The following is an 11,552-nucleotide window of genomic DNA, read 5'->3' on the forward strand; positions in this document are numbered from 1 at the left end:
ATAACACAAATGTGTCATCAGGTATGCTACCAGCCAATGATGTCTATGATTTTATACCGCATGATTAGGCAGAAGTGAAGCCTGCAGGCTTCTACTGTGCATTAAAATTCAGACTTCTGCTGTAAGATGTTTGTTTAGCTCTAGATAGGGCCTAGAAAAATTCTAAGCCTATCAATGTTGCCTTTGTAATTTTATTGTTATTTTATTGTCTCCATTACTTGGGGATTATTTAGCCTAGTTCACAGGGGGTCAGAAAAAGGTTAATCCATGTATATATATTTTTTTAATTTTAATGTATTTCTGTTTTGATTTTGTTGAATGTTATTGTTTTATTACAAAAATTCAGAATTGCCATACTTAATAGTGAAATTTGACACTTGGGCCATTTCCTGTGAGGGGTTGCAGAAGTACTTTATACTATTACATTTTATAAAGTAATGTCCAGAATGCCATGTGGTATAAAATCAGAGACATCAGTGGCTGGTAGCATACCTGATGACACATTTGTGTTATACAGTAAGTCACTTAAAGAGAGTGCTATTGGTCTGCACCTGAAAAACGAACTGGCTCACCACTTAAGCACCATGTTCAATAATAGCCTCGCATCAGGCTTTGTGCCCACTGAATGGTGCACAACAACAGATATCCCACTCCACAAAAGGGGAGCCACCATTGATCCTGGGAACTATCGACCTATTAGCCTGACGAGCCTGGTCTGCAAGGCCATGGAACGTATCATCATGGAATTCATAAACAAAGACATTGGTAACCTCCAAACTCTGGATCCCACCCAGTTCAGGTTTGTGAAAGGCAGATCATGCCTCCTGAACCTGATCGACTTCTTTGAGGCAGCCACCAAAGCCATAGATGAGGGTAAGGTGGTTCAGACAGCCTATCTTGACCTCGCCAAGGCTTTCGACTCCATCCCTCATTCTGGAATTATAGCTAAACTCACTAAACTAGGTATAAATCCTTACATCACAAGATGTGTTGCCAACTGGCTCACTGACAGAACCCATACTGTAAAAGTTGCAGACTCCAAATCTGACCTCAAAGCAGTGACAAGTGGAGTACCACAGGGTTACGTCCTGGGACCACTCCTGTTTGGTATCTACGTCTCTGAAGTACAGGCTAACACAGAAGGCCTCTGGCTAACAAAGTTCACAGATGACTGCAAACTAGGAGCCGTAGTCAAGTCCCCAAATGATGTGGACATCCTACAGAAGGGCCCCGCTGAGACAGATGCCTGGTGTCAGAGCGATGGCCTCAAGTTCAATGCCAAAAAGTGCAGTGTCATCCCCTTTGGTAAAAACTCTGTACCCATGAACTACCACATAGGCAGCAATCTACTTAACACTGAATGTGTGATAAGAGACCTTGGAACCCAAGTGGACAGTAGTCTCTCCTTTGATAGTCACATCGCCACAGTAGTCAGGAAGCCCTTCTACGTGGCACACCTCATCATAAAAGGGTTCTCATCCAGGAAGAAAGAGGTCATTGTTCCCCTCTACTCGACACTCATTAGACCCATTATAGAGTACAATGCCCCTTTTGGAATGTACCTCACAATACATCTGCAGCAGCTGGAAAGGCCACAGATGACCTCACGAAGAGGATTACTAGCCTCAAACAAATGCCCTACACTGACCACCTCAAAAATCTCCAGCTTTACTCCGTAGCATATTGCCTACTCCAAGGTGATCTCTGCCTAACATATAAAGCTATGTCAAACCCAGAGCTGTTGGACATGCTACACCTAAAGAAATCCCGATACCTCTAAGCTACACGCTCTAGGGACCTAAACCTTGTCACCACAATAAATAGGACATGCTGGAGGGATAGATTCCTGTCCCAGAGACTTCCCACACTCTGGAACAGGCTACCCATCTATGTCAAGCAAAGTTCTTCATTAGCACTCTTCAAGAAAAATCTGATGAGTGGATGGGAAATAGGAAATACACCCTGGGGATCACTTCTGTGTCTCTGCTCGACAGTGGTACAGGAAAATAACTTTCTTGGGTGGCGTAAGCCAGGGAACCTTGTTGGCTTGGCTTACATAGGCCCTTGGGCCAGTAGCCTAATACCTACCTATGAATCTATGTTGTGTACAGAGTTATTTTAAAGTGCATGTAATACCTTATACATATTTCTCATTGTAGTGATGTTTGTCCTTTGGTGTGCTAAAAAATGTTGATGCACAATATAAACATTCTCTTTTGAATTTTCCAGCTTTATAAAAGTAGAAGAATCTCTCTTTGGTATTGAAACAATATATTGTTTAGGCAGATTTTTTTTTAAAAAAAGAACATAATATATGGAAAAATCTGACTTAATTGGAAATGCACTGACACGTTTATCCCTACAGTCTCAGCACTCTATAAGGAGCGTTAAGGAGCTTATAATCCTGACCAGCTATTTCTGTAGGTATTGCTCCCAACATTATCATTTACCAACGTAAACTTCCTTTTAAGTTAGTAAAGGATACTACATTTTTAATTATGAAAGGGAGTTCACCCACAATCTAGAAAAATGTTGATTAAAAAAATCTAAGTCTATAAGTATAAGGTACCTCAGCATTACATATGTAAAGATATCTACAGCATTAAAAATGTGGCTCCAGGAACCCAAAGTATTCCTGGCAGTTTCCTCCATAATATAAGGAGTCATCTCTTGAAACCCTAATGCAGTTGTAGTAGAACAGTTATTAAAACTGGCCATAGTTTAGAAACTAATGTCAGGCTATAGTGGCACCATGACATCAGGGAGGTTTCTACATCAGATCATAACAACAGCACATCTGTCATTCTCTGAAAATGTCTGTGTGCTTAATTTGGAAACTTTTTTTTTTTTCTGAAGAGGTGACATTTGTAGTGCACAAGACACTGACCGTGGGTGCTGCATACTTAGATTTTGATTATAATATGACACTTTTCCTACAGTGAAATGTTCAGCTCAACCTGAGCAGTCATGTAGTTAACTGAGAAACAGTAGCTGGTGGGGACACCCCACAAGTTTAGAGTAGAAAGTTACCCATTCAAACCTACTGAGGTGGTTAGTAAACTATACAATGGTAACTACAAACTGGGAATAATAATTGCCTCTATCAAAGATGCAAAAATGCTTAAAGATTGAACAGAGAGCAATACTTTTTTGCAGCAACATCAGCCTCATCCTCAGTGGCACTAAAACATAGTATTGCCAACTTTTTGAAAATGAAGCATATGGTCTGATTACAAAATAAACAGAGAGAAACTGAAGGAACATAATGAAAGAAAAGATCCAGGTGTTATTATAGAAGAAGATATGTTATGGTTTCATCAGTGTGTTGTAGTCAAACTCAGAACAACCTGTATTGTAGAACTCCTCATTGCCTCATGCTCACAGGCATAACCAGTAAATCAAAGAAAGTCATTGTATCCTTGTATGAATCACTGATTATCTGTATTCTGCAGCAACTGCCCCCATCACCTCATACTAGCCAGAAGATCACAGAAAGTCATTGCACTCTTATATGCATTACTGATCAGGCCTATTCTGCAGCACTCTTTATCACCTCATACACAAAGACATAACCAGTAGATCAGAGAAAGTCATTGCACCCTTATTTGCATTACTGATCAGGCTTATTCTGCAGCACTCTTTATCACCTCATACACAAAGACATAACCAGTAGATCAGAGAAAGTCATTGCACCCTTATTTGCATTACTGATCAGGCTTATTCTGCAGCACTCTTTATCACCTCATACACAAAGACAATAACCAGTAGATCAGAGAAAGTCATTGCATTTTTGTATGTATCAGTGATGAGGTCAGTTATAGAATACAGTTCTACGTCCTGCATCTTGAAATACAAACCACCTGGCACTGCTCAAGTTCAGAGATTCCTAACAAAGGAAATAGTGGAGCTGGAAAGCATGACATACTATGACAAACTGTATAAGCCTCTGTTCTCTGTCCAGACTGTTTAGATGTGAACGGCGTATGGGATATAAAACCACAACAGACACAATTATCTTTGAAAAATGTGCGTGGAATGAAAAAGACAGCCAACACAAGATCCAGTAATCTATCATTTAAAATTAAAACAGATAACAGAACAAGGACAGAGTCATTACCCAGCCACTAAAAAAAACTTTGCAATAAGTTCCTGCTCGAAATAAACTGAAACACCTTACTGACAGTATTCAGACATAACACTGGTACGTGGGTAGAAAATAATTCCAACACAGAATAATGGTAATCAAGCTTCCAAAATACAAACAGGATACGAGCTTGACATAAAAGCCTAGGAACCAATGCTTGTGTGATAATTTAGTAGTAACAATAACAATATGAATGCAGATTATAAGTATATACGATGGTGGGTCCCTTTCAGATGATTGAACTTTCAAAACTTCGAACATCATATGCCCGAGGACCAGATGATTGAAGTTTTGAAACGTAGAACATTCTGAATGGAGATCGATGTACAGCGTGGAATGGGAAATTTACCATTTTCTTCTCTGTAGTGTGCTCTTGGAGGTGGTATATTTAATTAGCAGGGGGTGTGGAGGTGCAGGGGGGCTTGTCCCCCTGCAAAGATGTAAAAAGAAAACTTTTTTTATTTGATGTTTGAAGTTTCAAAACTTCGATTGTCTGGTTTTCAGCAATGTGCTGTCTGAAGTTTTGAAACTTCGATTATCTGAAGTAGACCCACTATGGTTTCTTGAGGCTGCATGCCTTGAAAGCAAGTGTATGGCAAAAACTGATAAAAAAAAAATGTCATCTGGAGTCAAAAACCCTCATAGCATATATTATCCATGACAGCAGGATAATCAAACAAAGCAAAAAAAAAAAAATCACAAGAAATGTTTTCTTAATGGGGGGAGGGGGGTAAGCCACCCTGTACACCTATGCACCATATCCCATTACTTTATAATTCTTACTCTGAGTTCTCTTTACCTTGGAGGAACACTGATCATCAAGAAAAACTGTCTTTTTCTTTTTTCAGGATGGTGTGAGCTTAAAAAATAACACAAGTCAGGTACAGACAAATTCTTCACCCATATTGTGAGTAACAGTACCTGAGCATATAACAAATCATTTCCACAGCACGTATTATATCCTGTTTACTAGTCACTGGTAGGTTTTGGTCTCTACATATATTTTGCTTATTTATAAAGTTTTTATAATATTGCTCTTGTCCATCTTGGAAGATATATAAGCCTGTGCTTCTGCTGCCCCTTTGCCACAGGATTTTACACAGAACACACACTTCTTCCAAAGTCATCTCTGTCTACCCTGATATTTCCTTTGAATAGCTCTACACCAGCAGCTCCTTTATTTCAACCTGGAAAATTTTTTCATGGAAAATTCAGTTTTGTAATGTAGATGATGGCCTGTATTGCTTGATGTGGGATCATCAGCATTAATGTGGTTGGAGTGAGGACAGCCAATGATGTCAGTGACTTGTTCACAGGTGTGTACTAGACTAATGGCCCTGGAGCCTTTACAAGCATAGCCCATAGGATTACCCTTGCATCCTGTCACCCGACCTTAGTTCCTAGTGCCTCTGTCAAGTAAAGCCAGTGGAATGATCCCTGGGGTGAATTTTCTATTTCCCATCCACTCATCAAGATTTATCTTGAAAAGGGCCAGTGAGGTGCTCTGCTTGACATGTATGGAAAGTCTATTCCATAGCATGGGCAGTCTCTGGGTTATGAACCTGTCCCTCCAGCATGTTCTGTTGATTGTGGTAATGAGGTTGAGGTCTCTGGACCGTGTTGTGTGGACAGATTGGGATTTCTTTAGATGTAGCATTTCTAACAGAGCTGGGTCAGACGTGGCTTTGTAAGTCAAGCAGAGATTGCCTCTAAGTAGGCGATATGAGACAGAGAATAGTTGGAGTTGAGTGTGTCCATTTAGGACAAATGTGTAAGGCCTAGGATCCTCTTTGTGAGGTACTTTTGGGGCCTCTCCAGTTGTTGCAGGTGTTTAATGAGGTACATGCCAAATGATTGGCCTAATGCGGGAAGAGTAGAGGGAGACAATGACCTCTTTCTTCCTGGATGCAAAACCCTTAGTAATAAGATGTGCCACATAGAAGGACTTTCTGACCACAGTGGCAATGTGGTGGTCAAAAGAGAGGTTGCTGTCAACCTGTGTTCCCAGATCGCTTATAATGCCTTCTGTGTTCAGTGGACTACCATTGATGTGGTAATTCATGGGAACTGGGTTTTTTCCAAAGGGGATGATGGCACATTTTCTGGCATTGAGCTTAAGGCCATGACTCTGACACCAGTCGTTGGTCTCAGTGAGGCCTTTTTGTAGGATGTCAACATCACTTGGGGAGTTAATAATAGCTCCCAGCCTGCAATCGTCTGTGAACTTTGTCAGCCAGAGTCCTTTTGTGTTGGCCTGGACTTCAGAGAAGTAGATGATACCATATAGGAGAGGACCCAGGACCAAACCCTGTAGGGCTCTACTTGTGACTGGTCAGCAGTCTGACTTGGAGTCAGCTACTTTCACACTGTGGGTTCTACCTGTGAGCCAGTTTGTAACCCACCTAGTGATATAGGGGTTGATGCCTAACTTATTGAGTTTTTCTATGATTCCTGAGTGGGGAATGGTATCAAAGGCCAAGGCCAGATGAAGGTAGGCTGTACAAACTGCCTTGCCTTCATCCATAGCTGTGGTGACTGACTCAAAGAAGTCGACCAAGTTGAGCAGGCATGATCTACCCTTCACAAAACCAAACTGTATGGGATCCAGAGTTTTCAGATTCCCTATATCCTTATTTATTAGGTCCATGATGATGCATTCCATAGCTTTGCATATCAGACTCAGACTAATGGGGCAATAGTTCCCAGCGTCTGTAGTCGCTCCTCCTTTGTGGAGAGGGATGACTCTAGCAGTGCGCCATCCGTAGGGATAAAACCTGAGGTGAGGCTGTGATTGAACAGGGCACACGTGAGGTGCCAGTTCACTCTGTATTTCATGTAGAACACAACCAGGGATATTGTCTGGTCCCATAGAAGCTGTATTTTTGTACCCCTAGGCCTCCTGCTCATATGTATATCATGGATACAAGTAGCAGAAGAAGTTCCTTCATGTGATCACTCGGTTCAGTCTTTATGAAAGAGTGAGGAGTTAGGGAATTCAAGTGTAACTTGAAAGTATGGCCAGTTTTCCTACACATGGAGGAGAGTCAGTTGAGGTCGTTTGTACACCATGTGAAGATGTCCAATGGCTCCCCTGTCAGTGTGAGGATGTATCGCACATGGTATAATATTAGGTGAGAATACAGTATTAAAACACAATTTACTGTATAAGGAATCTATATGCATATTGAAGTTTGGCATTTTAATTCCTTTTGGGTTAAATGCTGAATGCAACTGGAGATCTTATTTGATGATCATTTAGATATTTGATTGTTTAATTGGCTAATTAATCATGTGCTGCTGTTTTGTGTGATGTATATAAGATGTGTTTTTTTTAATGAGTTTTTATTCATTGAAGGCTGTTACAGCCAAGGTGCTGGAGGTTTTTTATTTTTTGCTTTGGAATATTTAAAGTAGTCCTGTTGTAGAGATTCGCATAGCCTTTAGTGGTTTATTCATTATACGATGAGGAGGCCCTGGAGGCAGATTCATAAGTTGTGGGAAGGCAGGGTTTATATCTCACACCTCATAAGGAACATCTGGGAATCTCACTAAATGACCTAAATATTGTTGCTGTTGATAGAAAATTCTGGGCAACCTTGCTCAGTTTGGTACCACTGCAACCCTCTTCAGGATACATTATTCAGAAAATGGATGCATGAATGGATGGATAAATAAAAATGGAATGCTTCCACATGTATAACAACTAAAGAAAAATATTTCCAATGCCCAGGAAATTAAGTTATGCAGCTGAGGTAAAATATCTTGCACTATTATGCTGCTATTAAGATACCTTATTTAATAGATAGCCACAATCATTAAACATAAAATGCAAATTATGGAACACTAGCAACATTTCTGAGTAGCACTGGACCGATTTATATGCAGTTACATTCTAATTAAGGAGTTTCATACAGAACAAGCTGCTATTTTGCAAGATACAATTGGCATATTTCCATGCAAATAATTCATACAGGACAACAATTTTATGTCAGCTCCAGCCCTTCAATTAAGTGTCTAGAATATTTTCATTAAACAGACTTTTGTCTGGCAGTAATGTGCTAGGCTTGTCCCATTAAAGTAAAAACTACACAGTGAGATGGGTGAGCATTTTTAAAAAGATATACTATGAATGATAAACCTAGATTATTTAAGAATGTAAAACTCAGTTGTGACTAGACACAGTGTAAATTGTGACAAATCCTACTCACAACCCCAAATAATGTTTAGTCTAATTTTAGAGTTCTTCGCTGTGTCTGAAAGGTTTCTGATCATATGCTTGTTTCCTGTTTTTTTATTTTTCTTTCTGTGTTTTGGATATACTTCTCTGCGGTTGCAGTTTACAGCTAGGAACACATTTTTGGTGATGCAATCCTTACCAATGAACATGACAGAAAAAAGTAGCACAGAAGATAGGCATATTTATGATTCCTGCAGATGTGTGGCATTCACAATGTATGAATGGCTTTAAGAGAGACTGTTCTTTAGCATGACATTGTTAAAGTAATGAAATAACAAGGCTTCCAATAAGTTTCTATTTCCAGAATCTGTTTTATGACCTTAGACCTGTAAGACCAGTACACCAAGCATGCATCGTGCCATCTGACTGTGACATTGACAAAATAGAGTTTACTAACCTTATTACTGAAATGATTTTATACTAAGTAGTGATCAAGCATATCATCTAAGTCCTTTGTTATGAAATATACAACATGAATTTTGAAAAAGAAATCTCTTGCTACTACTTATAGAGTAGTACACGTGGTAGTCCTGTGGAACTATTTATCTATAGGGTATTTGACTCATTTGCCTGTTACATACTAGTACCTGTCAAATTCTATACAATTTTTATATCTGCTAAATAATCAAAGAGAGCACTGTAGCATTTTTGACAAAATCGGATTTAGACCACATGGCAAAACCATGATTGGCTGTGACGCACATTTCATAAATTTCAAGGCATACTTCTCCACCTCATGTAAAAAGATTAGAATTACTATAATCAATTACTGTATCTGGTGAGAAATGAAAATAGTCTTACCTTTTTGGGGTACCCCGAGAAAACACAAAATCATTTTGTTAACGTCTCTTGTGGAAGAAGCTTAAACATAAAGAGTTTTACTTGTTCCTTCAAGCGAACTGTTAGAGAAATTGAATCAGATTTTATACTCCAGAGCCAATCATAAAAAGCGTGGTTTGCTTCTGCAGTGAAATCTTCATCTATGTCTGCACTTCACACTTCCTTTTTTAATCAGACAGTTTACTGCGCAGTTGTTCACAAGATACCCACAACTGAAATTACAAAACAGAAGCACCAATACTATGACCTTAAGATAGAATGGTTGGTGGGTGTGGAAAGCAACAGACAGAAAAACAGAGAGAGAGAGAGAGAGAGAAAGAAAGAGAAAGAAAAACTTGTTTTGTTAAACAAATTTATGTAGCTGATTTTTTTAAGAGTGGTGGGAAGCTAATTTAACTTCCTTTCCCCAATTGCTTATTATAGACCTTTTCATTCTGATAACAGGAAATATAATACAGAAGGAAGTTTACTTCCATAGGCATTACTAAACAATTGGACTCAGAATTAATCTATAGGTATTGCCTGTCTGAACAAAGCAAAACAAAAGAAATCATATCATTGAGAACATACAAAGCAGAGACTCTTGTGAATTAGTATCTCACACATGTGCCACGTATACAGTCCATAGGAGAAAGTCCCGATAGAAATTAGGAAAGGTTATCAGTAGGCTTGCTTTTGGATAATGCAAATTAATTTTTTTTCATTCTTGTATCTTTTGTACAAAAACTAGATTTTGTTATAATCACTGATTTTTTTACTGTGCATATAAGCTGAGACACAGCCTGCCTCCAGCTATAGTTCAAACTATATCCAATGGGATCTTAAATTAGTAAAAACATAGAAATATGAATAATTTTCTTCAGTGACATCCTGTACATTATGGCTGGCTACAGCAACAGAGCTGCAGGTATGGATAGCTACTATTAGGAGGGAATCCACAACAGTCCACTGGAAGCACTGCTTCTGAACTTTAAATGCCACTCCAAATACATGTATCAGTAGATCAGTAGTCCACTACTACTGTTCTTGAAACTGCAGCAGAGGATACTATTTGATCTGTGTACTCACAGACAGAGAGACAGACAGGCACACACACACACACACATATCACATAAAGCATCTGGCAGCTGCCCCATCATGCTCTCTACATGTTGTTTCTACTGCTATAGAAGCCCTTATTGCGAATGTCATGGACACCAGTAGGCTAGGATTGTAGCCGTGTAGTACAGTGTGAATTCAGTGTCACTGTCATTTGATTCATAGATTATAAAGACAAAATGAAATGTAACTAAGCAGGAGTACAGTTGCACAGATAAGTTGAGTACTGCACAACGTGACTGAATTGCAATGCTTGCTGTTGCATGCTAGGCTAGCACCAATGGCCAGTACCCCATAAGATTTAGCTTCTTCACTACCTGGCTATCTGTAAAATAGTCTCAAAAGTTTGAAACATTGACTATCATTCTTATATGATTAGTACTATTGAATGATACGCTACCTTATTCAGCCTTGTACCACTAAAAATGTCTAAGTTCGAACAAGAAAATTAATATTGTAAAGTTTTAAGTATGTATGTATTTCAAGTTTTTCAGTATGCATGTAATCCTATAATTCTTTACTGGTATCTATATGTAACTGTATAAAACTGCTACTGTTAACTCTTATGTAACTATCCACATGTGGAGCTTTTCTTCCCAGGCCTCCGTTGAAGATGGACCTGTGTCCAGTCGGACTATTCAGGTTAACAAATGTAAAATAAATACATAAGGCTGTCTCTATGTGGAACACTTTGTAATATAACTTCACATATCCTTCTTCCCATCCAGGCACTACAGTATTCGAAGGAGCACTGTGCTATCATGCTGTGCAGCAGTGTGTGCAGTATGTTTGTGATGCTGCCCAGATATGCACATTCAAAAAATGTGATTTACATCCATGCCATTTTTTGAGGAGTAAGTTAAGGTTGCTTGTACCCCCTAGTGGGCATTTTGACTATCTAATCCAGAGCATTCATGCTGACAAAATACAGGAATCTTCGGGCCTGCAAGTTTGGGATCATATTTAATTCACAATTTATGGTGGGGTAGTTAAAGTCACCCATGAGTATGGTGTTGGATCAAATGGGGAGAGACTTCAATCATTTAAGCAAGGGATAAAACTTTTCTGGGTCATAGAGAGGGTCCTATAACACACAAAGATATGGCCTGAGACTTTGTTTGTGGTGAATTGTATATGGAGAAGCCCAAGTGTATCATATTGCTTGATCAGCTTGGGGTGTGTTTGTTTTTGATATAAATTGAGGCACCTCCATCTTTTGTTCCATTCTATGCA

At 39.1% G+C, this 11,552-nt stretch overlaps 1 protein-coding gene across 1 annotated transcript in view; it reads right to left on the reverse strand.

The window, feature by feature from the left end:
* The window catches only part of GPR174 (G protein-coupled receptor 174), a 331,126-nt gene extending 321,578 nt beyond the window's left edge, over positions 1-9,548 (reverse strand). The window contains exon 1 of the mRNA XM_044057150.1: positions 9,183-9,548. The gene's annotated coding sequence lies outside the window, so the exon portion shown is untranslated. The remainder of the gene's footprint in view (positions 1-9,182) is intronic.
* Between the last annotated feature and the right edge of the window lie 2,004 nt (positions 9,549-11,552).

Source organism: Protopterus annectens, chromosome 15.part0 (assembly GCF_019279795.1).
Source record: "Protopterus annectens isolate FY-2018-M chromosome 15.part0, PAN1.0, whole genome shotgun sequence".
NCBI classification, from domain to species: domain Eukaryota; kingdom Metazoa; phylum Chordata; order Ceratodontiformes; family Protopteridae; genus Protopterus; species Protopterus annectens.